Source organism: Centruroides sculpturatus, unplaced genomic scaffold, assembly GCF_000671375.1.
Source record: "Centruroides sculpturatus isolate CEXI.00-Female unplaced genomic scaffold, Cexi_2.0 scaffold598, whole genome shotgun sequence".
Classification (NCBI taxonomy): domain Eukaryota; kingdom Metazoa; phylum Arthropoda; class Arachnida; order Scorpiones; family Buthidae; genus Centruroides; species Centruroides sculpturatus.
Genome location: NW_019384757.1, coordinates 108,917 through 120,950, shown reverse-complemented (window position 1 = coordinate 120,950; position 12,034 = coordinate 108,917). Strand labels below are relative to the sequence as shown.

At 28.9% G+C, this 12,034-nt stretch overlaps 1 long non-coding RNA gene across 1 annotated transcript in view; it reads right to left on the bottom strand.

Moving 5' to 3' along the window:
* Positions 1 to 343: 343 nt before the first annotated feature.
* The window catches only part of LOC111628728, a 96,658-nt gene continuing 84,967 nt past the window's right edge, over positions 344 to 12,034 (bottom strand). Inside the window, exon 3 of the long non-coding RNA XR_002757213.1 lies at positions 344 to 657. This is a non-coding gene — a long non-coding RNA (uncharacterized LOC111628728). The remainder of the gene's footprint in view (positions 658 to 12,034) is intronic.

Sequence of the window (12,034 nt, the reverse complement as noted above, 5' to 3'; positions counted from 1 at the left end):
ACACATTAATTTTGTAAATTTGTCATAATTTTAAAAAATAATTTGCAATTTCTTTTTGTTTTTAACATGAACATTTAGAATAAAAACATATACACAAATGATTAAGATTAACTATAGTTCAAATTAATGAGATAATACTCTACTTTAATATTATAAAAGTTTTATTATTTACTATAAAATTTTAAAACTGAGTTTTCACATAAACATTAGAATATTTACAAAATTACATTTAAGTATAAAGGAAAACTACAGGTACTTGAAATTATTAAGATGTTAGTTTAAATAAAAAATAAATATTCATTAATCTCCTTTCATAAAATATCATTATTAGATATATATCGGATTTATTATATACATACAAAATGAGAAAATAATACCTGTGATTAAAACCATTCAACGTTAACACGTGGTCAACTTTAACATTTTCAACACGATTTTAACAATTTAGAATCAGTATTGATACTAATAATAAATCAAAAACAATAAGATTATATTACCTGATGCCTTTCCTTGTGCAATCGTTGCCTAGATTTTGAAATTTTCGTCAAAGAAGACATTTTCTTGCTTGACTTAGTCTTCTACATTCGATGCAGCCATCTTCGTTACGTCACTTCCCTCTAGATCTTGTTACTAATTTCCGCCGTTCCGTGCCGCCATCTATCGTTAAAGAAAAATAAGCGAAGGAGGATGTAAATGCTAATTTCGAAAATGTTTGTGATTTTTTTTCATCTACCTCAATGTAATTAAAAGATTACTTAATCGTGATTAGTGACGTTGGAGTAAAAGGCGAATGCGATTGGTGGTAATGCTTTATGATCCATCAGCAAGTCAAGCGCAACATAAGTTAACACACCTGCGCGCAAAAATGATTAAAATTCAGCAAATTACAGATGTATTCAAAAGCACCAATTAAATAACTATAAAAATTGATATCGTGATGAATTTTTTAAAGTTTTTTTTTTTTAATTTTTCCACTGGTGTAATAATTATACAGCGGATCAAATCATAATGCTATTTAAAATTCATTTGATGGAATCTTAATAAGCCACTTCCTTTTGAAAATTGACGAAGAAGAACAAGAAATCTTTCTTTCTTGCTCTTTTTTTAAAATTATATGTATGTATATATAAACACATACATATATACATACATACATATTGATATATATCTTGATCGAAATATTGAATGGACACAAATGAAAAAAAAATTATCAAAATTTGTTTTGTTTACACGATAAAAAGAAAAGAAAATTGTTAAATCTTATTAAAACTTAATCTTGTTATTTTGTCAATGTTTGAAGAATAATTAAGATTCATTTTCAAATGTTGTCATTTAAAAGTTTAGTTAAAAATTTTCACTGGAAACCTTCAAAAAAAAACTCTTTTTTTAATAAGCTTTATCAATTTTTCTGTGAAATTTAACTGATTAATGAATAAATAAATAGTTTTAAATGATTTTTTTATATATATATTTTTAAATTAGTTTAAATTAGCGTAAATTATCCAATTAAGCAAATTTGAAATCTGTATTTAAGATTTATGACTTTTGAATGATAAATAGCTCAAAGAATAGTTTATATTAATTTTATATTTAAAATATACTGTATATATTACAATCATAATAAAACTAATAGGTATGTAGTGCTTAAAGTATTTAACGTAAATAGCACCATAACAATTTCTATGTTTTATGCATAACTTTTATGTAGGGGGGAAAAATGCATTATTTTTATGGAGTAGAAGCTATAAATTTTGACATTTCTCGTGTCTGTAAATAAAAATCTATTCAAATTGAACTACTTTAACCGTACAAATACATGGAGAGAGAGAGGGGAAAAGTTCAACTTATTTCAACAACATTATAAAAATTCCCCGAATGCGGTTTAAAACATGATTGGTAGTATAAAAATCATACTTAAAATCGCTATTTTTGAGAATGATATGCTTAAGATTGGCATTTATTTTTGTATAGACTATGATATTTTCCTCTTTACACACGAGATGGCAGCATACATCCTAAAAATTAAGAAGTAGCCCCTTTATGTGAGATATACCAGATTAGATAAGTATACACTACGATATTTTATATATTAGTTTTAATGGTTAAAAACGCATACGTCTCCTAAGAAAAACGATCGGTAATGGTGATAGATTAATAGCGTTGGAATTAAGTTGTTATATCTATCTAAATAGTCCTAGTTTTTCTCAATTGAAAATCCTGGCTTATCGCACATCTGTGTCTACAACCATAACTTCCTGGAAACTACCGCCAAACAATGTTTCATTCTACTAACTTAGAATACCTAAACTGCCACGCCCAAGCAAGGAAATTCATCAGTCATCGTAAATCAAAATTTAGTCTGCAAAGAATTATTGCATGCACCGATTCAGATATTATTAACTTTCTCTTAACTAGAATATTTAATATTATCCAACTCGTACGATAATGTTCTATATTGACTCATTGATATAGATCTATGGGTTCTCTTAAATACATGTATTTTAAGAACGAAATCGATAATTTGGTATTAACTGGTAGACCTTTCGTGACACCTCCATTGTCATTCTTGAATTAAGTATCTAGGCAGATAATCATAAATCTTGCATATTGTATGCCTAGATTTAGATTCTTTTGTTATGCAGCCTATATCAAGCTTGTTTTAAAAGAATTTAATTTATGAATACCGTGTGTAATATACAGGCATATATTTCTATCTGAGAGTTTATAAAGGCCTACGTATTATGACAAGATAGTTGGATGGAATTTAGATCTTTCTGCTTCAGAATCGGTAATGTCTACAATGCAAACAGTCGTTATAAAATTTAAACGCTTCGAATTATTCTTTTTTTACTAAGCTTAGCCTATATAATATCTTTTAATAAGCTACCCTTTTACGTTAAAAATCTGTTAAATCAAGTTTCTGTCTTTAAATACTTTCATAACTGGAATGTAACCTTCCATAGAATTGTTCTTACTGTTCTGAAATCTTATATTTTTAATCAATTTAGACTATCATTCTGTAGTACTATAACTCTTACACGATTAGATTAATAAAGCTGATTTTCTAAGTTATTTAAATCAGTATAAACTAAATAAAATACATATCTCATACGTAGTTTAAACATAACTAAACACCTTCTAAATCTAACTCCAGGAATAAATTAAACACGTTTTTCTTTCGTAGCCTATTCAAAGATTGCCAAATCTGTATCTAAGTTGCTATATAAGTTTAATATTTAGTAAAAGAGTAAAATACATGTTTAAAAAACCTGAAAATAAGCTAATAATATGAGAAATATACATTTAGGCCTATATTATTTTATTAAACAAAAGTTAAATCTGCATTTATTAAACTTCTATTTGGATTAAAATAAATTATTTAAAGAAAAGCTAAATATTCTTATACAAAAAAATATCTAATTATATCGCTAATTAACATAATTCGATAATTGAAATAATCTACTTATGAGAAGCTTTCGAATTTATCAATATTCTCTCATAGATTATATGTAACGAGTCTTAAACCTGTGTAGATAAGTATTTTAATCTACTTCACGTAAGTTTTCGTAGATTAAATGACTTTTCAAACTTGTTTTGTCCGTGTTTATATTTCGAATAATTATAACTGTATTCAGAATTTCTAAATCTACATATTGACAATTTATCAGTGGTAATTTAATAGGTCTATTTGACAGAAGTTGAAACTAATAAGTATTGAGATAATTTATTAGAGGCATTCTTGTAAAGTGATAAACAAATATATAAATAATAAGATAAATGCAATAACATTAAATGGTTTACGTAATTTAAACTTCTTCTTTACTATGAATTTGTAGGCATAAGTCTATAACCTATGAAATTGTTCCTGAACTAATTTTAATATGGTAATGTAAGAATTCCTTCATCTCGCTTATAAATTCTATTAAGGCAGCCTAAAGAATGCAATTTTAGCATCATATTATAGATGCTAAAATTGCATATCACACATATTACAGACGAAATAACATAAAATAAAAGGAAGGAGAGAAGAAACTAAAAATAATTGTCAAATTACGTTTACTTTTAAAGGTTTAAAATATTACAAAATTTAAATATAAAAATAATTGATTTATGTCAATTAAGCTCATTTTAATGGTAATAAAGATTAAATTCCTGAATTAAACATTTTGTTTACATTATATTTTATCATAATTATTAAATTATGAATAATTTCTAGAGTAAATTTTCAGTGTAAATCCATTAGAGAGATCTCTTTTCCAAAAATAGAAATAATCATTTTACTAGTCTATTTTATTGTATTAATATTGAATTGTATTATAAATTTTATAGATAAATACTTATATTTTAAGAACAACGATCATTTAAATTTTAAAAAAGACGTATTATTCTAAAATATTTCTTACTCATTATAGATACAGAAGAGTAAACATCATTTTAGTAACCGATATTGAAAAACTGATGCGTTAATGATAGTAAACAAGCCGCTAATGCAAAAATAAGCCGATAAATGAAGTTTATTCATTATAAATTTGCATAGAATAGAAATTCTTGATTTGTATTCAAAGAGGAATTTTATTAAAGCAATAGTTGAGATTAATATCTTGGCCTTTGCCTTAACAAAATTATGAAAAGGGGAAAAAAGATAGAGAGAGAGAGAGACTATCTTATATTCCAACTATTGATATTCTGAATACAAAGTTTATTTTGCATGAATTTTTCATCAGACAAAATAGGATATTGATACTGAATAACTTTCAATGATGCGATCTTGGTAAGAGAAGAAAAAATAATAAGAAAACTTAATTTTTAAGTAAAAATGGATGAAAACGAAGGCTATATACACACATACATATCTTTATATATATATATATAAAGAAGCATTCTAGTTTAATGGATGAACTTAATTTTTAAAAAAAAATATTCGTGGGAATATTCTAATGCATTAGAAGTAGCTCATAAATAATTTAATATGTGAGCCGGGATCCAAAATATAAACAACTTTTGAACTGAGAAAATAAAATAATGAGTGAAGCCTAAAACCTATTGCTCTTTTGTAACTTCTTAAAACTTAATTTTCTGCCTTTTTTTTTTAATTACAAATATTCAATTAATCCGTTAAATTATTGTAAAATTTAAATGGTCGTTGAAAATATTATCGAATTTCTAGAATTTAAGTAAGTTTGAGAGTGGCATAAGTGAAGTTTAGCTTATTTTTTTGTGAAAATATCCTATAATAATGAAATTTTTATAATATTTTGACATTTTAAACAGTTGTAAATACTGAAAATTCATTATTTTTCGATAATATTAAAGGTTAATATTAAAATTTAAACGAAAATTCGTTTCAAAATAAGAAAATTTTAAAAGCCAATATAATAAATGAATTATTTTTTATACTTCATTTATGAATTCCTATAATTGTTTATTTCCAAGAAAAAATTTTGATAAATATTCGTTAAAAACATTAGTTTTGTTATATATTTTCTTTCTTTTTAAAACAGTGATTTATGCGAAATGACATTACGTAGACCTAAATTCACTTGGCTAGACGATATATGTAAAGCGGCCAGACAATTTAAACAAAATAAAAATTTTCGAATAAAAAAAAACCTAAGTGATAATTCTTATTGGTATAGAGAATAAATAGAGAATTTGCGAGCAACCTATGTTATTTTAATTTTCAGGAATTTGAGGATGGAAGAATATTTTGTAAGTAAGAAACAGTTTGGATATCGATTGCACATTCAACTTGTATGACGTAGTTTCTTTAAGAGTATTTTATTGATTGTCTTCCATTTACATTCGCTGAAAAGAAGAAATGCTCAAGAATTTGAAAGACGAATCGAAGGAACGGATTCGAATTTCATGCCATGACAATAAATGAGGTGTTGAAGTTGTCATAATAAATTGCTTTTGTAACCAAATATGGAGTCAGAAATTCTCGAGGATTTTTGAACTTTGCAATCTTCTATCCACAGAGAATTATCTGAAATAGAAAGTCTATAAGATAATTCTTCTACGGATTAATATAGAATTTTAATCAACTTTTATACGAATTATTTAAAATCCCTTTAATAGTTATATATATAATGGTAGAGAGTAGAAAATGGCGATGGTATTTGTATAGTACTTAAGAATCTCCCACCAGTTGCAAATTATCTAGATATATGGCTTATGTCTATTGTCTAAAGCATTTTCTGTGAGTTTACTATATAATTAACTAGTTGTTATAGGATTTATGTCGCCGTACAAGATTAATAAATATTTACAAAGTCGAAAGACAGAGAAAAAGAATTATGCTTTGCTACAGTGCATTGTATATCTGAAGATCCTGGAGGGATCGTTAATGGTTTCATCGTTAAGAGAGAGAAAGAGAAAAACAAGTGGGAAATGAAGAAGAGATGCTAAAAATGTAAATTTGATCAAATAAGGTGTATCAAAAATAATCAGCTAATAGAAATCCGATAGAAGTATCATTCTTGACATTAACTTTAGAAGAGATAAAAGTCGTAATGAAGTGGAGTGCTGGCTCTTGATGTGATATACCAAGTAAACAGAACTAGGATGTGTGATGACAGTTAAGTTAGGAAGTGTAATTCACGCACAGCTGAATTTGCCATCGCCATGGGAGCATAGATCAATGACGGTTCTAACGGAGACACCTACTTCAGCAAACACTACTGCCAAGTGCAGTCTCAGCCGAAGATAAATATCACTGACACAGGCGTGATCAATGCAGTAAATCTATCGTCGGACGCGGAAACTGAGGTGACATTGGGTGGTCAGGTGGGCGGGTTGTGGAAATGGGACCGGAATTTATGATATAACCAAATTATCATAAATTGAAGAAGTGCAGTTGGACATATTCTTCCGCTTAACTGATGTTCCCTTGTCTTCGTGGCCTTATGTATGGGTTAAGTTCGCTCTCTGTAGTATATTAAACATAAGAATGTCTCGACGTTAACTTGGCTTTTTTATACGTTTTAAAATATGCTAAAAGTGGAAAGTATCGATGTAGCGGGTATCGTATGGGATTTTATGAATAAATTAAGTTCAAAAGAAGAGAATTATCAAACGAAAGAAATTTTGAATGAATCTACTTTCGAAGTAATTGGATCAGTAAATAGGAAGAAAATTGTGATTAATGGATTTAAAAAATTATAAAATTTTAATCACTTTTACAGAGAAAACGAACGAGAACGAGACATTTTTTTAAAAAGAATTAACAGTCATTAATCGTTTAATCGTTTAAACACTGTAATGCGATTTATAAATTAATTAACCCGAGTTTACAATCGTGATAATTTTAATCAAAAATCAAAACAGCGACATTAATTTTAGTGTATAAGAGCAAGCAACGATTTTGACAGTTATGTACTATCGAAGACATTTTATTAAAAGTTTTTATTGGTCGATAACGATGTTTGCACGAACTTTGATTTTGTGTTGACAAAGGCGCCTTCAGCAATACAAAGTTAGTTTCTGACAATCGCAGCATCTAATAATAGACTGGAAATGGATGTGTGAGGTGCTCACAAAGACACAACACTTGGGCCTTCGGTGGCATATCGTTAAAGTGAATACGAATTGTCGTGCTGTCACTGAGAGATGTCCCTAGTTAATTAGTGAGTCTTGTTACTGACACGACATTTATCAATGGCGATGGACATCCCTTTGAACATTGACTATGTCTCTATAGAACTAATAAAATAAAGGAGAATGGATACTTTTGTCGTAATGTGCCACAGCATTATCATTTATTTGGTTTTAGTGAGAACCATTGACAACTGATTTAGTCGCTCCATATCTGTTTAGAACTTAATTTATTTATCAAAGTTCAGCTGTCGAGAATTTTTAATTGTATTCTGAATCAAACAACGTAACGAGAATTGTCGAAGGAGTTAAATTTAGCTGCCCGATCTACTGCAGTTTCGGTCGTTGTCGTTTAGTGCATTCATTTTTTGCAGGAAGGATCTCTTTTCTAATCGTGTCTTAATAACTGTGATGGGTGAAAGTTTGCCTTTATCGGGACAAATGATCCAAAAAACATTTGTAAAACTGGTACGGTCCAGTTGGCAAGAGAAGAGAAACCAATTTGGTTAAGCGCCAACGCGTTAAGAGAGAGAATGACGCATTACTTCCGTCCAGGCCATCAGTTTTATTCAACCCCATGTTGACATTAGAAAGACTAACTATTGTCATCTGTTCTTTTCGTCATTTTAATCGCAGCCACCACTTCGTCCAAATTAAAGGTCGGAAAAGTTCCGCTGCTTGATTTCCTGTTTCAGTCATGCTTGGTCACCGGAAGTTAGAATCCTTCTTTCAGATTGTCTACCCGGGCAAAAAGTGTGTTTTTGTTAATTTAACTTATATATCTGCAGCCGATGAAAATGAAAGTGGCAATCTTTTGTTCAACTCTATTCTTTTTTTTTCTTTCTTTCTTGGCAAATTCCAGGTTTCTAATCGTTGTCGCCAGCAAAATCGTCCCTTCAAAAACTCATATCCTAGAGTCGACTTGTGGAAATGAATAATGTATTACTGGCTGAGTTATTACAAATGCACTGTTCAGTTGGGAGAGTGGGTCGGTGATGATCGTTTTGTTTCTCAAACGCCAAAGTTCCAGAAGAAACAGAGGAAAAAATGGCGGAACGACTGGAAAAGAGAATAAAGTTATGGCCCCTAATTCGACAGCCGCCAATGGGGGGAGTGACGTGGTTTTCTATCCATCAGATCTAATGGTGACGATGTAGACGGAAAATCGCACATATTTTCGTCTATTGAAAAGACTTGAAGGCATTCCAAAGACGAATCAATATGTTTCTCATTTTAATGTCAAACTTTAAATGTGGAGACCAAAGAAAAGTCTTCTTGATAAAAACACTAAGCTGACTAAGATTCCTTTTCTTTCCTTCTTATTTACCATTTGTTGTCTGATAAAACCTTTTTAAGGATTCTTCTTAACATTTTTTAAAAAGCCTTTTTAACTGTAGGCTATTTACAAGAAATATCTTAATTAGCCTATATATTTACACATAGCTAGGAGTATGGAAAACCTAATAATATATTTAACATTTTATTAACTGATTTCCGTAATCCTTAAAAAAATAGTTAATATTAAAGAAAAATTTCAATTAAATCTCAATCAAAACATTAAAATTTGCGTTATCAATTTAATTATTAACTTGTATAAATATTTACATCTTAAAAACTGTTGATTTTTTTTATAGTTAAGAAATGAATAATTTTAACATAAAAGCGCATTGGTTACTCTGAATTTTCATCATTCTACACGATAATGTTAAAATGAATCATTGAAACGAAGGAAATTTAAAGGAAAAATACTAAAAAACAAACTGGTTTCCTGTCGTTTCTTTAGAGTTTTTATTTACAAGAAAATTTTGGACTGGAACATTGAGGTAGAATGACTTATTTGTTACTGTCTTTCTGTTTCTTAAACGTGTAAAAAATTAATATAAAATAACTAAAAAATTATAAAGTTTAAGATTAAAATCGATTTAAATATTTTCAAAATTAAAAAACATTCGTACTATTGCTTTATTTCTCTAGAATCTTCATTAGTTACGATATAAAGAAATTAAATAACGAATCAAAATAGATTTTCTACAAATGATAAAGTACCAAAGAGATTGCAAAACTATCTCAAATAATATTATATTTTCCAGTTATTATGCAGACATCAATAAAAATTAAATGATGAAAAAAAATGTAAAGTTTTTTTATTATTATTAATTTTATAAATTAATATAAAAGCAGCGTTAAATTGTTTAAAAAAGAAGAAGAAGAAGAAGAAGTAGAAAATCAGATCATTATAAAACAGTTTCGAATTTAATGAATCATTAATTTTTAAAGTTATGAACAAATTCAAACAGCAATTTATGCTTTGGTATGCAAATGAAGGATATTTCCCACTGAATTGTCACTTTTATAACGTTTAAAATCTAAACTTTTCGAGAGTTTAGCAACATTCATTTTTAATTAAAAATAGACAAAATCATTTGGTGTTAATTATAATAAAATTCAATTATAAAATATAATTTATCTTACAACTCATTTCAATTTCTATAATATATTCTATATAAAGTTTTTAAAATATTGTCGAATGCATTATGGTCTTATCAAACATTCATCTGAACGGTAAACATAGTAATGATGCATTAACTATAATAAATAATCCAACTAAATATAATTATTCAAGCTTGACTGGTGCATAATTTTAAATAACAAATTAACAACGCGCAACATATGAGTAAAGCGATGATGATTCTGTAATTATTTATATTGAAATTTTAAAAGGAAAACGCATTTAAATGAAATGATACTCGTCTATGTTATATACTTTATTGAAATAAATTAATACGTGATGATTTTGCACGGAAAATAGTGTTTAAAACTTTTATAATTAATCCTTTCTCGTTAAATTTTTAAGCTTTATAGGCTCGAGAGTGAATAAAGTTAGCTACACTTAGCTAATAACTAATAGTGTTTATATTTTAAAAAAGAAAGCTGTTAGGTCGTTACAATTTCTTAGATAATGTTTTGGTCCTTCTTCACATATCCATAGAAACGTGTATAAAGTGCACTTTCTAAGATTCTTGACAGGAAATTGCGCTTCGGGCTATTCTAACCGCAATCCACAGGAGGGAGTCCCATGCCATTTCCAATGATGTTTGAAGCCGTTTAGCTCCATCATGTCGTCTCTCTAACCATCAACATCAGAAGACATTGCGATAAATGATTCGATTAAGGAACTAATGCGAAATCATTACGGGAAAATTATACTCGATTCGAAGAGTAGGGGTTTTGGCTTTGACTGGTTGCAGATCAGAAAAGGAGGATTATGGCAAAAGGCTACTTTCCACAGGTTAATCGGACGATAAATATGATGTAGATTAGAATAGAGAGAAGAGAAGAAAAAATGCGAAAATGTTGAAGAATAGATTATCATTTTTGCAATAATTTCATTGTTTAATTATTCAGTTCTTCGAAATGGAAAAATTGATAGTGCCACGTTTCGTTTTAGAAAATAATATAAATTATATAATAAAAAAGAGGCCTAAAGGCTTATATGAAAATGAGAATCAGTTGAGATAGAAAAATATTCATAAAATCTCTATTTTTGCACGCGTTGTTTAACAGCGAACAAATTAAATCTCTGGTTCGCAGTTAAACGCACTTGTTAGATGAAAAGAACGAGTGTTTTTGTTTAATATAACAAAAGATAAAAGATTAATTATTTATCTTATTCATTTATTAAATTAGTTTATTTTGACAATTTAATACACGCAGTTTTTGTAGAGACTTTTTTAAAACGTGTCGATTTTTCTCGTCGTTGGGTAGCTACGAGTAACGACTAAAAGAATTTAATCTGCTGCAAATGCAATTGTTTATAAAATATTCAATTCGATAATTAGAGTAAATTACAAAGTAAAGAAATGTTTTTCGATCGGCCCATTTTCAATGAGTCTGTAAGAAGTACAATGCAAACATTAGTCAATAGAATAATTATCACACATCGAGCCACCCGTTTCAAAAAGAAAGGACAATAGAGAAAGAGCAAGCTAAAATGCCCGAAGTCAAAGAAAACACAAAGAGGGGGGGAAGATCGTTAGGTGAAGAAAAAATTTCAGTCATTTGGCGACAATTAGGCTTAGGAGTCGCAACAAAAATCCCCCATTCATCTCCGGGACGTCGGCGACAGATTAACGTCCTTCTTTAGTACGACAGTCGGGGGAATAACTTTCCTCATTAGTACACCAGCAGCTTAAATCCACAGTTGTCCGTCTTAATCACCCTGGCGGTTGCGAGTCTCGGATGCTGGCTGAAATAGTGAACTGACACTCGAGAGAATTAATTCTGCTGTCGTTAGATGGAGCTGGCTGGCAAAGTAATTAGGTAGTTGTTACAGACTAACGGAAAACGTTTTTCCAGGCTCTGAACCAAGCAGTCCCAGTGTCACCTGTTTGCTGCTGCTGTCCCGACGTCTGAGGACGGAAATTTCATTAACGAGTGATTG